The following is an 18,259-nucleotide window of genomic DNA, read 5'->3' on the forward strand; positions in this document are numbered from 1 at the left end:
ATTTTGCTGCAACAAGGGGTTTTTTCCTGTTTAGCGGGATGCTGCTTGGTTGGTACAGTGTAATTTAAGAATTATCTCTCAAGATATGACAGCAAAACCAATCAAAATACCAGGAGCTCAAAACTTGACTGTATTTCAGAACTTTTGCAGCAAAGCAGAGGAGTTCATACGCCTGAGTCTTTTGTCACTCTTGAACTCCCCATGGTGCAGGAACACCAACAAGAGAGGTGTGTTTTGCTTGCTGTTATAATCCTCTTTGCAGAGAGGTTGGACTATTGTCCATGACACAATCTAAGGTCTACTTCAGCCATTCCCAACTGCCCAAAGGAGGCATTTGCTAACATGGATAGCAACCCTGAAGTTTCTCTGAGCAGTGGGATGTATTTGTGACCACCTCAGGGGTCATGGGTAGTGCAAAGATAACTTCAGAAATCTCTGTGGGGAAGAGCAGACCCTCTTCTGCTTACTGAGCTTTGGAGCAAAGAGCTACCACTATTTCAGGCTGTGGTAATCACTTGGATAAGAGCCTTGTCCATCACTGGTGTATTGCTTCACAAGCTGAGTTGCCCAGCAAAGGGGACAGATTCTCCAAGACCATGGTGGTGGACTGGAGAACCCACTCCCTGTTCCCCAGGACCTGGAGTGACCCCATCTGTAGGCTGGTGGTCCATGCTCACCCAGAGTCAGACACCCTCTTCACTGGGTGACTGCATCGCCCTCCCAGAGAGGGGAGCAGCCTCCAGTGAGAGGCTGGCAGCAAGGGGCTCAGGGGAGAGCCCACCACAGACAGAAGAGCCTGGGGAGGGTGGCTTTTATCCCCTCTTATCAGTGCAGCAGAGGTTACTCCTGCTGGGAACTTGGCAGCTCGGCAGCCGGCAGCCTGAGGCCTGGCTGATGAGGGCAGAAGGGATTAGCATACAAATTGCTTTTGGGAAGATGTTCCCTGGAACTGGGAGCATATCATCATGTCACTGTAGGCCAATCAGGAAGCACCAGGCGGCCACAGCCAGATTACTCTCCTGCCACTGGAGCATAGCCCTTCCCTGGGCCTGGGCAGGCCTCCCATCCCTCCCTGTGCTGCAGGATGCCCTGTATGTGCTGCAGGATGTCAGAGCTGACAGCCCCATGGCTGTATGGAAGCTCACTGGCACTCCCCCAGCATCCCTCACTCCTCCAGCTTCCTCCCAGCTGACGTCCCAGTATGAATGTCCAGGTGGGACGTCCCCATCCCCATCCCCATGCTGCAAATGCAGACTTTGCGCTGCAGTGTTGAGCCTCCCTTCACATCTGGGCCCTGCCACTGGATGAGGAAAAAGAGGGCAAGCACCAAACCCTACTGCTAGCTAAATATGGTTGTCAGTGATTTTGCAAAAGGAGAAGAAGAAGCTGTTACCTTCCTGAGAAGGAAAGGCCACTGCTTTCAAAAGAAAGCCTGCACAATAAATAATTACTGAGGGTTACTGAGCAAGCCTTGTACAGTGGAGCATGGAAGCCAGCAGCACTGCAAAACCTCAAACCACCTTGCAATGCCGCTGTCTGCCTTTGTTTTCCAAAACAATACACCTGCACTTTCAGATCAACTCAAATATCAGGATGCCTCAGCCATTGACTTGGAGATGCCACTCACAGCCACAGAGGGCCTCAGGAGGCCATAAGACGGCCTTGTTGCATTTTCTTTGTGCAGTGTTTTCATCCCATTGAAAGCTGACTGCCAAAACCAGACACAAAACCTCCCAAAGCAACCCCTTTCAGACTCTGACTTAGCATAGCCCCAAGGTCCCCAACCATTCTCAGGGGACTTTCACAGCAGATGCATCTGGGCCACAGCCAAGCTGACATGAAGCCTGCATGAATCTTGAGACATTTTATGACCTTAACAATGTTTAGCTGAAATAAGTGGGGCTGTTTACAGGCCAGGCCCCACCTAAAAGCATTTCTTACTAGGGCACCAAGTACGTAAATCCTCTCACCTCTCTGTCATTGACCTTTCTGTGGGAGGAGAAGGGGTGCAGGGCATGTGGATAGCAGAGTACTCTCATGTGTAACTGTGCCGGCACCATATCCATTACAAGCTTCTGCCCTTGTTCTTAGAGGACAAGTTGCAGTAATAATATAGCCCAGTGAACATTCTGAGATCATGAGATCATGATTTCTTCTATGGCAGATGCAGTAGCACCTTATGATTTACTGGCCTTTAGCTGACCAATAACAATTTTCTCACTGTAGTAACATAATGCTGCAAAGTTTTCTGCAGTGAAAAAGTAGTGATCACACTTTTAAACAGAGATTCACTTCCACTTTTACACCTGAAAAAAAGAAATTTTGTCTTGCATGTAAGAGAAACTACATTTTTATATACTGGATTGTTATATGCCTGATTTATGCTTCCCCTCAGACAGCTCTGAAGGCCAAATACGTGGACTGACAACCATGAAAAAATTGGGAGCACAGGGACAAAAAGCAAATGCTAATTTTGCTACTGAGCACCCTGAAAGGGAGATTTATACTTTTGAAAATGCCTAAAAAGAAAACTCATGATGTTGTGAATAAAGCTCAATATATTGTAACCAGGACAGGGCTTCACTGTTGACTTATATTAATGCAATATAATCATACTTGTTTTAATGGTTTCAAAGGGAAGAAGTTCACAGAGAAGGGAAATGGATGACTCAAGTTTTTTGTCATTTCAAAACAATACAAACTGCAGGATTTATTGCTGTATAATGAAGTTTTTATTAACACCAAATGTAATCAGATAACAAAGTCTATCTCCTAAGTATTTTCTCAAAACACAGTCTGGCCAAAGTTTTTCACTTTGTTTTGTTCTGCTTAGATCCTAGACTGCATGAGAGTGGTTCAAGGTAAGAAAATTGCACTCTACAAAGAGAGATTTAAGAAATTCTATCTATGTAGCTGATCAAAGAGACTGTTAAGAGACAACTTGAGTGGGGTTAAAAAGTGTCTGCCCAAGGAAGTATCTAGATAGAGAGGTTCTTAACTCTGAAATGTGGAAACTAAAGTGGAAAAATATGAGAGCAGAAATAAGCCTCTAACAGTGAGGGTATTAGGACTGCAGTAGATTCTCATGAGACTTCCAGATTTTTCATTGTTTGAGGTCTTTGGCCAATGGTGGATTTTTCTAAAATGATGTCTCGTTCAATCATTTGTGGGGGCAAATAAGAAAAGAATGATTGTGTGAAATGCAACTGCCCATGACTTGGCTAGAGCAGATCCCCTCTTGAGGCATTCACAGAACTGTTCCCAGGGCCCTGACACACTGCGGTTGATCGTAGCTCCCTTTTCTCCATGACCTGTCTCAAAACACATCTAGGCCACTGACTTTGCTTGCTGTCTGTAGAGATGACGAGACTCAAACCCAAATGTTTTGTGTTCCAGCCACCACTTTCAAAGCACTCCATTCTTCAGGACCACAGGTACCTCGGAAATCTGGTCCTTCTTTTAAGTGTTTAGAGCATGTCATGGATGTTTTGAAAACATGGGTTGAGATGGGATTCAGTAACAACTGAGCTCTTTACTCAGTACCAGAAGTGCACAGAAGATAAAATTCAAATAAAAAGCTCTGCACAGATTTCTGTACTTCAATATCCTCTCTCCAGTGGGGTAATATTAAATTTGAATCAGTTTGTCTGCTAGCTCTGCTGATAAACCAGACTTCCTCCTGGTATGAAATCACATTGGATACTTCCCTTTCTTCCACAAAGATTATTCTAGGTCCTTGGAAAAATTCCACAAGAGTCTTCTTCATTTTTTAAATCCTGTCTGTTCTTTGCCCTATCCTATTTTCATTCTCGAGTCCCTCTCTTTGTAGATAGGAGCTGCGTTCCCACCAACGTCATTAGCATATCAATTGTTTGCTCAGAGGACGGTCATTATGACTCTGTTCCTCCCTGTTATTACTCCTTGCCCTTAGGTTGGTACTAAAGGCCTTGTCAGCAAAGACAGAAACAGAAAACATTGCAGGATAGAGCAATGACCATAGCAACCACATCACATTAATCAGGGTCTGTAGTCTGTGCAAAGACAAACTTCCCAACAAAACAAACTGCAGGATGCAAGACACCATCAAGTTCTCTTTCAGCCCAGGAACTAGAAATCCCCAGATATTTGCTCCCAGACCTCCCTTCTCGAGGTGAGAAAATCAATCAGCTGAGAGCAAGGTAACCCTGCATAACACATTCACAGGACTATCGATGCTCCCTGTCAGGGGAATTTGCATTCCCCCACTTTAGAGAACACACCTGGGGCGGATGGGACTGAGAAGTCAACTTTTCAAATGTCAGAGAACTTCTGAAAAATAGGCTTATTGAAGTGCTAGGAAAGGAATAATAGTAATAATTAACTTTTATTGAGCATATATGCGTTTATATGATTTATTATAAATAAATAAATTTATATATAAAATATGTGTCTCAACATCTGTTCCAAGAACAGTGACATGACTGTAGTCTTGGGAAGTTAGAACACACATGGAGCACCTTCACCACTGTTGATTTGTTGAAGTGTTAAAATCCTCTGGGGATAAAATGTACCTTTGAGGTAATTGGCTCAAACTCAGTCACAGTTGTGTCTGCCTCAAGATAACAGCAAGTTTGGGGTGCACAGAGATCCCATGGACAGCATCGAGGTCATGCACACAAACCCATTGACATTCACCCCATCACTTGTTGAGAGGCTGGGAATTGCTGGTGAGTTATTTAAGAGAAGAAAACAAGATAAATATCTCTTCTGAGATAGAAATTTTCTAGATAGATTTTTTTCTGAAAAACATGTACATTTGGGAAAGGGGACAGTCTAAAACTGCTGTCTGCTTATCTTCCTGTCTTATGTTCTTCCTCTCCCACATCTCCAGGAAGATAAAAATGTTGGGCTGCAGTACTGAGGACAATACCAAGGAAGACTTTGTGTCCCTGTGGTGCAGCCAGGAGGGTCTGTGGGCCTTTCTGAGCAGGGGCACTAACAGCAGAGGTCAGCACCCGAGCAGCCCTGCACAGAAGGGCTCAGAAGGGCACCAGCTGGCCTAGGCAATCTGCCTGTCTTACCGTGGCTGGAGACAGCCCTTCAGCAGAGGGACACTCCAGGCTTTGCCACACCATGGGCTCTACCCAGAGATCAAATAGCTGAAATGTAGCCATGGAAAAGCTGCAGGGAAAGGAGCATGCGCTGATGTGCTAAATGTGCTCACTGGCTAGCAGAGACTCCAACCATGCCTTTCCTGGGAGGATGTGATGCAGGAAGTTCCTGCTGTACAAGCCCAGCACTGAAGGAGGAGGCTGAGGTAAAAGGTGCTGCTGGTGTACTGAATTATCAGCACCAAGGCAATCTGACAAGAATGATCAGGACTTTCAAGGGGACATAGTGGGAATGCCACCAGTTGCCAGAAAGGAAAACTGAAAGAGAGTAGCAATTTGTTGCCCATGGTTCATGTTTGCCTTTTCACTGAGGCATAGGGCATGAGACTATTTGTGCTGCAGTATTGAGGATGTAACTTTGGAAGACTGGAGATTAGGAAGCAGCTGAGGTGACAGATGAAAGAGCAGCTTGCCTCTCCAGGGGAGACCTCTGGATGTGTGCAGACACGGACTCCACTATGAAAGGTACTAGGCCTGCAGGGAGAGCAAAAGGAAATCTCCCTGGGACTGAAGCCCACTATTTTCAGTTTGTGGTCATGGCACATTTGTTTGCAAAGAAGTTTTCAGTCAACCACAAATCACAAGGTTCAGCCTGCTTGGACTGTGTTTCAGGAACTTTAAACAAACAAACACCAAATAACGAGATAAGGAAAAAATAAAATTTCCTGAAGAAATGCTCTGAGACATGTAGAAGATGACCAAACTCTCATAAATGAATGTGTGAGTCAGGTTCTTCATAGTCATGTTGAAACTTAGCCTTTGGCTTACTACAGAGCTATTGGAACCCACTGCTGGTAGAGGATTCAGTGCAGGGCATGGCCCAGCCTGCTGGGACCCACATTGCCCATGGGGGCAGGAGCCAAGTCCTGCTCAGCATTCTCCTTGTGCCTGTGTATCCCCAGCTGCAGATCAGAGGGATCAGCCTGTGTGTGGGCCACACTGTGACCAGTGCAGGCAATCAGAGCTTTGGACATGGAGTGTGGTTTTGATCCTACATGTGTCTCCTTATCAGTGAAATCAGGTGACTTGTTTATATAAAGCAGTGTAGATAAGAGGTACCTCTTTCTTGGGAGAGAAATGGCAACCTGCCGAGGGGAAGTGCATGGCCTGACATGCACAGAGGGTGATAGGAGCCAGTAGGAAACCTGGATCCTCTTCTCAGATCAATCACTGACTCATGGATGTATTGGATAGGACACTTGTCTATACACATGCTCTGTTTTTAAAATATTATTATTTAAAAAAATATTTACCATCTATCCATACACTTGCTACTGACTTTTGAAGCTATCACTGGCTGCTAATCTTACTAAAATACTTCACCAACCCATCTCGGTTCTTCTGTGAATGACCTCTTCCTTGGGTACATCTAAGTTTCCTCTTAAGAGTGTTGGTGAGGTTTGGCTGTCAGTTTTGACAGCTCTAGTCTCTTTTTCCAAAGTCAATTCCCACTGGCTGAAAAAGCAAAGCCTTTCTGCAGAGTAGAGTAGGCAGTTGACAAACAGAGTAACTATTGCAGAAAGCAAGAAAAGACAGAGCTGAAGGAAAGATTTCTTACTTATCATCACACCAAACAGAGCTCACAGTCTGTCTTTCCAATGGTGGGCTGCACTTTCTATCCCTATCAGTTAGTTAACCTTCTTGAGTGCTGACAATAAAGTGGCATTACCAGAAAAAAAAAAACAACTCAGACATATGAATGTGATTTCTAGATAATTCAAAGCACATAACAAATTTCCTTAGAGAAGGTTGCAGTTCAAATGGCTTTCACTGAGATGTGACATGTGGCAATGAATTGTTTTCTAAAATTACAATGGTTAATCAAATATAAAATTCACACCAAAAATAACAGGGAAAAAAAGAGAAAGAAAGAAAGAAAGAAAAGAAAGAAAGAAAGAAAGAAAGAAAGAAAGAAAGAAAGAAAGAAAGAAAGAAAGAAAGAAAGAAAGAAAGAAAGAAGAAGAAAGAAAGAAAGAAAGAAAGAAAGAAAGAAAGAAAGAAAGAAAGAAAGAAAGAAAGAAAGAAAGAAAAGAAAGAAAGAAAGAAAGAAAGAAAGAAAGAAAGAAAGAAAGAAAGAAAGAAAGAAAGAAAGAAAGAAAGAAAGAAAGAAAGAAAGAAAGAAAGAAAGAAAGAAAGAAAGAAAGAAAGAAAGAAAGAAAGAAAGAAAGAAAGAAAGAAAGAAAGAAAGAAAGAAAGAAGAAAGAAAGAAAGAAAGAAAGAAAGAAAGAAAGAAAGAAGAAGAAAGAAAGAAAGAAAGAAAGAAAGAAAGAGAGTAATATAAGAAGTATCAGTATGCCTTTATTTGCAGAGGACATTGTCACATCCAAATGTAGGAGCTGAGTGCACCATTAGCAAATTTGGTGATGATGCCAAACAGGGAGATGCTGTTGACACTCTTGAGGAGCAAGAGGCCTTGCAGAGGAATCTAGATTAATTGGAGCATTGGGCTATGATTAATGGGATGAAATTCAACAAGTTGAAATGCCAGAGTAATGCCGAGCACAAGTATAAATTGGGAGAGGAGTGGCTTTGAGAGAGCAATCTGGGGGTGCTGGTCAGCATCAGGCTCAATGTGAGCCAACAGTGAGCCCTGGCAAGAGAGCACCACATCCTGGGACACATCAAACACAGCACAACCTCAGGTCAAAAGAGGTGATTATTCTGCTGTCTGCCATTCTCACCTTGAGCAGTGTGCAGTTATGGGTCCCACAGATTAAGAAGGATGTGAAGGCCCTTGGATCCAGATAAGGGCAACAAAGCTGGCAAAATAACTGTAAGAAATGCACTATGAGGGCTTGTTTACTTTGGAGAAAAGAAATCTGAGGGGTGATGCCATTGGTCTCTACAGCTCCCTGAAAAGGGAAATTGGAAAGGGAGACACTGATCTCTTCTCCTTGGGATCCAGGGGTAGGACACATGAAAGTGGCTCAAAAGTACATCAGACGAGGTTTAGACTGGGTATTAGGAAGCATTTTTTTACTGAGAGAATTGTCGAATACCAAACAAGCTTTCGAAGAGGTGGTCAAGGCCATTTAAGAAGCATTTGACAATGGTTTAACTTCTTTAGCCCTGAATTTGTCAGGCAGGTGAACTAGATGATCATTGCAGGTCCCTTCCAACTGAAATAGTCTATTCCCTTATTCCCTAGTATTATGACTAATGTCTTTATTGGAGCCAAAGTCAGGGCTTTCAGTGCTGTTTGGAAGACAAATATCTAGTGATTTGCCTGGTAGGAAGTTCCCTGGGAACATTCCAGACAGCAGGTATTTCTTCAGATATTTGGATCTGAAGAAACTGAAGCTCATGTCCTTTGGAAGCAGGCGAGAGGAGAGCTGAAACACAGACACACTTCCTTTCTCATTCCTGTCATCCTTGCTCCCTTAACTCCAGGCTCCAGCCCAGGTGGGCAGCTGTGTCACATGCAGGGTGCATAGTATTTATACTTAACGGTGTTGTGGCATCCAGTAGTACAGAGCATCAAACCTGTGAGCTGTGTATGCAGACTTGAGGTACTCTTCCTGTTGCTGTTTGTATCAGCATGGGTCAGCAAGTGGTTTTTATGGGATGGGATGGTTTCAAGTTTGGGTTTATGAGGTGTCAAAGATGTCAGTGGTGTGACCAGTCACAGTACACCCTGCTGATAATGTTCATCCCTAAGGCTTGCCAGTGTCACTTACTTGTAGAGCTTTAGGGCAATTCTTCACAAACAAGGGGGTAAATAGTGACCACTGGCAGAGGGGAGGCAGAGGAGCAAAGCAGCAGAGGGGGCAGGACAGGGATGCTATCAGCAGATAGACAAAATTGTACTCTGCTGACCAGGGAAACACCCTGGTCTGGCTGAGATAAAGTGGGTATCTATAAATGAAGTCACTGAGCTACGTTTCAGGTTCCTGGCTGCCACTTGGGACTTTATGAAGAAGGTGAAAACTACAGTCTCCAATGACATACAGCTGTGTTCCATTGGATGTCTTTGTACTGCATCAGGACCCATGACCATAACCACACTTGCACTAATTTTGCTCACAAATGACCTTTCTGAAATAAAAGTGGCCTTTACCACGTAAATCTTCAGTGACTGTGGTAACTGTACCTGCAAATAAGGAGTTAGAGCTTATAAAGCTACTCTATTTTGTTTGCTCACATCTTCCTTAGTCAGCAAACTTTAGCTGTTTTGTGATGTATGAGGAGTGCACACAGTACCTGGTGTGTGCATGAACTGCTGTCATCCCTGGACATCTCTGGCACACCACACACCCAGTGCTCAGCTTAGACCTCACCAGCACAGCTCTGGGGCAGCTGCAGACCACTTCTTGTGGGCCCTCTCACAACACCTAAAACAGTAGCAAAGCTGGGGTTTTGTTTGGGTTTTTTGTGAGATAACCTCTGAAAGAAGTGGGGCCATGAAATCACAGCCTTTGCAAAGTATCCAAACTCTGCTGGTAGCATACAGCATCAGTCATAGATTGTGTCTGCAATGAATCAGACTCTCACAAAGGCAGTTGTTCTGTTTCCATTGTCCAACACTGAAAAAAAAAAGAAAAGCACCATTAAAAGAATGTGATGTGCACGAGAGGCAGGGCATGTTGAATTAATTTTTAAGGTATTGGCCATATGGTCATTTCCATCTCAGAAAACTTGTGTTCAGCAGGATGCCAAGTGCATGCACAGACAAAACGAATGATAAATGAGCATCTGCTTGCTTAAAACCCAGTGTTTGACATAGTTTGTTTTCTTAAGAAATTAAAACACATCTTGGCAGTCTCCATCCCATTCCAGAAGGGAACTAGTATCTCTTCCTTTCACTTTGATTAAATGTTTGCTTTGATAAAATACTTAGTAATACAATTTTTTTTTAAGTTAACTCATTCACAGAAGAGACTTGACTAATGGAGGAGGATGGAGGAGGATTTATACTTTAGGAGGCCTCTGTCATTTCTTTACTCTTTGTCCAGGAAGTCAAGGAGGCTTACGAGTTTCCCAAGAAACTTAAGTTTCTTTAAGGAGAAGAGATTACCGCTCAATTAAAGCTGATAAAAAAATTTCTCCTCTGGTTTTATGTCATCCTAATGGACAACTGAAATGTCCACTGCCAAGAAATTGCCCATTAATCTCTGAAGTGGTGCAGGTGTGGTTCTTAACACAAAGGGTATCCTGTTTAAGAAGGCTGGAATTGCCACTAATATACCAAATGGCTGCCACACATTTCAAACTTCCTCCTTTAGCTCCTCACTGTGCGTGGCTGGCTGTTGTGTGCCTTTCAGAGTTTCCCCACAGGTAGGCTCCCATCAGCAATAATTAAGACCAAAAAAAGCTAATCACACTGCATTCCCAAGGGTTTCTAATGTAACATGAAAAGCCTAGTGGAATGCACTAATGGTTTTTCTATTTTAAAAGGAAACTGATTATTTGGCCCAGCCCAGCAATATTAAAATTCAGTGGACAAGAAAGAATTTTGTGAATAAACAGTGGGAAGTATTTCATTTGGCATTGGCAAGCAGAACCCTGGAGAAGCAGCCATTTTGCTGAAATATGGTATTTATGCTACTTTGACATTGCACTTTGTTTAAATACATTAAGATAATTTAACCACATCTGTAAGAGGCCGAAATGCTTGCTGTTCAGCCTCTCCCCATCTGCCAAATGTGTGGCCTCGTGTGCAATTTCAGAGAGAGGTCAGAGGAAAAGGTGCTGAGTTGTGCTGCCTGGCTGGATAGCTTTCATTTGGATGCCTGAGAACCAGAGAAATGGTGCAAAGATTTCTGCTGGCTTCAGGAAGCCCCAGTTTGGTTCTTGGATGCCACAGTTCAGTGAAACACATCAGCATTTACATTGAAGCCACTTCTGGCTTTCTCCCTCACCATAAAATTAAATAAGATCTGATAGTCTGCTAAAAGATCATCTCTTTGAAAATATTTGTTTCTATCCATCCTACTCCATCTGGGTATGATATTGCTTTAAAAAGCAGGATGGACTTCTACAGGAGGGAAGTCTGTGTACTAGGTTATTATTTATATCAAGAAATAATAGCTCTAACATGCCAGGGTGCATTACAAAAATTGACTATTAAAATGGACAGGATAAATTTTGCTTATGCAAAACATTCTAATCATTTTTTCCACCCAGACATGTAAAAAAGAAGTCTGAACTCTGCACTGTAATTTGCTGTATAAATAACGTAATGGTGCTACCAGCAGGGTTACATTCCCCTTGTCCAGGGAAGGCCAACTCAACATGAGCTGAGTGCTGCAATCAAGGACTGAGAGAAGGCTTAGAGCCATGAAACTTCCCTCAACTCTGGCCTGCTTTTAAGGCTTGCATCCTTAAAGAATTGCTAAACAAGTGACAAAAAGGAGCAAAGCAGCACAGCAGTTTGGTAAGACAGCTGCCTTCACAGGAAGGTCCTTCCTCAAGCACGCAATGTAGCTGGATGGTGAAGGGGTTCAAGTGAACTCGCTCAACTCTGCATTGCAACAGCCTCAGCAACTCCCACACAGGGCCAGACACCTCGTCTCAACCAAGAGACAGGAACTTCATAGGCTGGACAGGTGTGATTTTAAGGCTCTGCTTCCATCTCCTGCTCAGGCGGGCTGGGATGGGTGACGGACTCGTGCTAATCTCTGCAGCTGGCTGAGCTTAACCCTTACTGGATCAGCAAAAGTCATCCAGACTTGATGCTGAGTGAAAGCAGAATGTGATGCACGGAAAACAGTGCACGTGCTGCAGTATGCTCCCAGCATCCTCCGAAGAACCTGCATTCCATGGAAAGCACAGCCTAAAAAATGGGGATGCAGGCAGAATCAGGTATGTAGCAGAAAGGGAACAAGAAAAACCAGAGATGTCCTGTGCACTGCCCACTTCCCAGCCTTTCCTAACTTTCTCACCGGTTTCCTTTCTAGCTGGAAACTTCTCATGCTTGGTTACCAGCTGAAGCCACATAGCAAAACATATGCGTAATTCATTCGTGCATATAGAGCTAATTACATGCTCCACTGGTTGGCTAAAGGAATTCACACATCCCACCAGCCAAATAGTTTTGGACCAAGGAGCTGAAAAGCTAAGGAGTTGGTGTTACACTAGCTAAAGTTTTCAGTAAAAGCATGACTAAGAGAGGAAAAAGCACACATCCAGGAAAAGTTTGAATGCCCCTTAGAAATGAACCATCTGAGCAAGTTTGTTACAGATGATGTCCATATGGTGTTCTGCAGGCAGGTGTGAACTTGCTCTGTCTGCATTCAGAGCTGGCCGAGCACAAGAAGTCTCGGACAAGCGCAGTCATTAACTTTGGTTGTGCATGCTGTTAACACAGCCACACAGCTCTTCAGGGAGACCTTCTTTATGCCTGCCTGTTTAGCAGATATTCATACAGGAGCATCCGCCTTTACGCTGACACTTCTTTGCAGAGAGAATGGGGCTTTGTTTAAGAGCTGCCAACTATTCACTGCCGGAGAGACCAAGAAGGAATTCAGACATGATCCTATTGCGTGCAGCCCTCTGATTGTTGTTTGTGTAAATGGTCAATAATTGCATAAAGTCGCAGCTAAGTGACCTGGCTAAGACTTTTTCAGAAACCCAAAGGTCTAAAAGTCAGCTACTAAAACAATATGCAGGCACTTCAAAAAGGCAGCTTGGTTTCCAGAGCAGACAAGCCTCCCAGCTCTTCTCAGAACTAGTTTAGATGCGCAGCCTTTGTGAAAACCACCTTTTGAGTGTATGGCTATGTGTGTCAGGCAGCCTGCAGTAGACACAAGCATTGGCACATGTTGGTGGCATGCTGGTGTGATGTGAGTGGTACCTATAGGATGTCAGCCTATGGGAGCCATATGAAGGAATTTATATTCCAGCCTTGTTGCTCTGTGTCTGGCTGCCAGATTCTGACTTGGGTTTCGTCTCCTGTCTCCTCCTCTCCCCACCCTCCATTTTAATTCCTTTCCACTGCTTTCACCCTGCTGTGGTCTTTGACCTACTCTCATCCCTCCTGGTTTCTTCCTTGAAAACATGCGCTTGCAGGGAAAGGAAGACAGAGTGAAACATTAGACTGCATGTTACGATGATTAAAAGGCATGTAAGAAAACCAAGGCTGTCATTTTAATCTCTCACTAATGTTCATTGGCATGTCTTTGAGATAGGGTACCGTGCTGACAATAGTGATGGACAGGGTGTGAGATTGGCCCCTTGAACCCAGGGGCCTCCCAGGAATAGATCATGTCTAGACCTGGTTTGCATCAAGGCCCAAACCGGATAAGCTGATTAGCCAATTAGAAATAGTTCAGCTAGTGGAGTAGAGGAACCAAAGAGAGCTGAAACTGGAGGTCATGTGATATCACAATTGATTAATAACCCCATGGTGATGTGGAAGTTGGGAAGGGTTGGCACTGAAGTAGGAGGAGGAGCTTCAAGTACAAAACCAGAAGAGGAACGGAAGATGTGTAGTGTGTGTTTGTGGTTTTTCTTGCTAGAACCTGACCAAGAAGAATGATTAGACATCAGACCAAAATGTAGTGGTATTTGATCTCCCACCAAAATATTTCTAACATGCCCTTTAAATGTCACATGAAAAAGTCTCATTCTAGAGGTTCCACTTCCTGTCTTTACCAGCATATTTCTTTTCATTCTCTTTATTACTGTCAGTCCCTACTATATAAGGATGCTACTAACACTAAATATGGTTTTCATCGCAAAACTCCTAGAATTTTCCATTGTGGGCACCATTAGTCAGGGATAATATGAATCATAGGAATTTAAAATTACTTACTTGGAACATCATTGAAAGCCAAATAGAACCAATGCAGAGGTGATAACTTTAAATAACGGCAAACCTAAACTCCATTTGGATGACACCATCTCTGAATCACCAGTGCCCTAAATCCAGGTCTTACTCAATTAAAGGTGATCAGACTATTGCTTTCTCTCTTGATTCCCAAGATGATGAACTTTCCAGTGATGTGCCTCTCTGGCAGAGTAGTGTTACCCCTCCTTGTTGCCTTCCACACAGGGTGAGGTGTAGGGAAAGATGGTCCCTCAGCACTGGGGGATGTGCTCCTCTGCATCCTCTGCTAAGCCCCTGCTTGTTCAGTCCTTCCTGGAGACAGGAAGGTGGGGAAAGGTGAAATGAGGGGCCTGTGTGCTTACAGACAGGTGGAAGCACATGCTGGTATGCTGCCCTGTGTCTCACTCCTGCCCTGATCCCTGCTTACATCAGCATTTCAGGGAGAGAGGGGAAAGCTGCAGTCTGCCCCAGTGAACTGCAGCTCAGTGGGTGCCTTTCACCCAGGCATACCTGAGGCATTGAGGAGCTGTCAAGCAAGACATTGTCAAACATCCCCAGGTGACAGAGAACAACAGGCTCCTGGTGCAGTGGGAATACCCATTTTGAGCATGCAGGAACAATGTCTGATTTTTTTTAAAGAGGGGCATGCCCCACAGTTACTTAGATTCAAGACAGAATATTCCTTGTTTAAAATATTGCTTTATCTCTGGTTTATAGGCCACAGTTGTGCATTCAGCTAGCCAGACCTTTTGGGGAGGCTGTCTAAATCTTTCTGTATCAACAATTCTCTTTAGCTGAAGATCCACGTCTACAGACTTCCCAGGGTAGAGATCTTTCAAGAAAACTCTTTCCACTTTTCTGACCAGCAGGGAAGTTTTTTAGTAATGCCTGATCTGCATTTGTCCTGTTCCATTTATGTCTTTCTGTTCTCAGGCTGGGAGAACAGGCAATTTCCTTCTTTTGTGTAGGAGCTTGGTTTATCTAAAATTTATTTCATGCCTCTTCCAATGTTAAACAGCCTCCATGCAAACTTCTTCTGCACTTCCCATTTTCCCAGACTTCTGTACTACTATGTTGGTCCTGTCCTGCCTTCCTCCAAATCCCCTGTATCTTTTCACACGTGCAGTGGCCAAAACAGGACCATATATTGCTCCTGAGGCCCTGCCAGTTCTGAATAGAATGTATCATCTAAGATCTATTCCCATTTATATATCTCAGGATAATATTTGACATTTTCACAGAAGCTTGATACAGTTGGCTCATTTGACAACTTCTGTGATCTGCCAGAATTCTTCCCAGTCTTTTTTGTGCAAACTTTCTAAAAATTGTCATTATGGGCTTATGCTGATGGTTATTCTTGTCTAAGTGCATGTATAACGTAGGTTCTTATTGAATTGCATTCTATTTAATTTTTTTTTCAGACAATTTCTCCAGTTCAGCAAGAAAATTTTGAATTCCAATCCTGTCCTCTACCAGACTCACAAGTAATCCCTGCCTGGTGTCATCTGCAAATTTAATAAACATTCTCAATACTCCATCATGAGGTCATTAGCAAAAATATTCAACACTAATTCCAGATGGTCTCTTACATTTCTGGGCAACACAGAATGTGTTGAAGTATTTCCATGACTGACAATTCCCTCCATTTGTGTTATTGCTGAGAACTTTGGGTCTGGGCTGTGTGGTCACCAAGGTGAGGAAAAACTCTTGCATGTAGATGAAGTGAGCATTCCTGCTGGCATGGCATGCTGCATCCCCATCCAACTTAAGGAATGGAAAGAGCTGTGCATCTTTCCAGTCTATAGGAAATAGATTAAATTCTGCTTAGTAAGTAGGCACTTTCCCTCTCATCTTCACTTATTCCCAGTGATGTATTTATGTCCTCAACTCATCCCTATTATTGAAATCTCATTCTTGAACTGAGACAAATGTAATTTTAAGGCAACTGCTTTTAATTTAGAGAAAAGAGTCACTATTCATTATTCCTGAGAGCAAATGCTGGGTTGAAAGACTTGAGTAGTGTCCTAAGCACCAGTACCCACAAAAAGAATAAAATAATGTTTGAGCCTCAAAAAATCTCTTTTTTTTTACCTATGGCATGATGTTTCAGGAAAAGGACAATGTACAGGGAGTCAAAACCACATGATCAGTATATGCTCACACAGACACCACAGCAAACTAGAGGAAGGCCTCAAAATGAAGAGGAAAAATGCTTTTTGTCACAATGCCACAGAAAAAACAAGAGAATAATGCATCTGTCTTAGATGCTGGCATAGTAATGAAAGCAGCATAATGAAATCAGCATTTAATAAACATTCTTTTTATTCTAACTGGGAGTTTTAATATAGGATCAAGATTACAGTTTCACTGAAATCCCAACGACATGGTCGGATCACTCATATGACTGGAATGCTGACAGGAAAGGATGCTGCTTGCTCAAGAAGAATGGACAGCAGAGACATAAAAGAGGTGTCACTTTGTGAGCCTTGGAGGTATCAACTGGTTCTGAAATCCAGAAGACAGATGGAGTTAGCCTTGCTGGACTTATGCAAAGGCAAAAATAGGACACCATTGTAAGGGTTCATTGGAGTCTATTAAAGGGCATCCATTCATGAGGATTTGGTGTATGAGGCTCTTTGAGAGTAACTAACAGAGATGTCTGAAGCACAGGTCTTGTGGGAAGTGGAAGATTTTAGCTACAGCTAGAGACATTTGTCAAACAAATAGAATTCAGCAGAGTAAAAAAATCTTCAGCACCTTTGTGGCAGAGTTATCACAATTTTGTTTGTATACAGAAGACCCAGAAAGGAATTAAAGAAAAAGCTCCTCTGGCTTGGGTCTTAGCACAAGGGAGGAGCAGTGTAGGAAAGGAAAGGTGTAAGGCAGTGTGGATGGTAGGTAGATTTCATGGTCCCTGGAGATGCAAGCCAGGAGTGCCTGCAGAAGAGAAGAAACCCAACCCAATGGGTTTCAGACAGACAGACTTCAATGAGCTTGGGAAACTGCCAAGAAACAGAGGGCTTAGAGAGAGCTAGTAGCTCCCCAAAGAAACAATGCTAAAGGCAGAAGTTCAGATGCAGAAAAAAGACTAGAAATGAAAAACACTGACTTCTCTTCATTGATCTCAAAGACAATAACGACCACAACAAGAAGAAACAAAACCAGATGTCCAAGGATGAGTATGAACATAGCCATGTAAAACAAGGTCTGGAAACTTGAAATTAAATTAGCAAGAGACAACAAAGGTAACATAATTCAATCATGGATGAAAAAGAAGATGGAGGAAAATGTTAGCTCATTACTCCATGAAGAGGGAAGATAATGGGGAGATAACAATGAGAAGATCAAAGTGCTTCACATCCTTTTTAATTGCATCTAAAATGGCTAAATGTGAGGATGCAATTAGCACAGCCAATCCAATGAAAAATAGGTAAGATTTAAAGCTAAGTAGGAAAAGCACAGCCTTGGGAGTATTTAGGAAAACAAGGCTTCACATACTAAGGAAAAGCTTTTCTGTTACCATGCATCTCAACAAAACATCTGACTCCAGATGATTTAAACATGTTGAAGAAATAGTCTGAAAAAGGTGGGTGAGGTGACAGAGCAAGATCAATGGATTAAGTTCAGGTAAACTCTGGAGATTGCACACATAGTAAATTTTATGATGCTAAAAATGCAGAAGGATATTTTGATTAGAAAAGAGTCTCTGGGAAAAAAGGATTTGTGAATTAGCTGAACCTGAAACAGCAATAACAGGCTGGTGTGGAAAAGGGAAATTATCACATGGGAGTGTGCAAACAGCAATTCAAACCTTCACATCATGAAAAGTGATACTGAGTTCTACTTACTTGTGTGAAGGCCTTCCCTGAAAGTTTATTCCTTAAACCTAAGGAGGTACTTCCACAAAAATGAAGAGCAAGGACTGCTCAAAATGTAGAAAAGGCTGTCTATGAAAAAAGACTAAAAGAATCAGGATTGTTTAAGGAACACTGAAGGAGAAATTATAGCTTACTTTCAGCAAGCAGATGGCTGTTGAAAATAAAAGGGTTCTACTGTTTTAATTGCACAGACATAGCGAATAGTTGGGTCTACATTACTGCAAGAAAAGGAGTTCATGCATTCAAAAAATTTTCCAGTGGCAAGTATAGGTTGCTTGAGGAAATACAAGTACCTTTATTAGTAATGGTATAGTAATGAATCTTGCTTCAGGACAGAGAGAAATGGTCTACCACATTTTGAGCCTCTCTCCCACTGTTATATATGTTAACTTGAACTTGTTCAGTCACATCCCTGAACAAAGACAATATACGAGGCATCAAGTCCCATGCCTGAAAAGGACACT

This window comes from Ammospiza nelsoni, chromosome 3 (genome assembly GCF_027579445.1).
Source record: "Ammospiza nelsoni isolate bAmmNel1 chromosome 3, bAmmNel1.pri, whole genome shotgun sequence".
NCBI lineage: Eukaryota > Metazoa > Chordata > Aves > Passeriformes > Passerellidae > Ammospiza > Ammospiza nelsoni.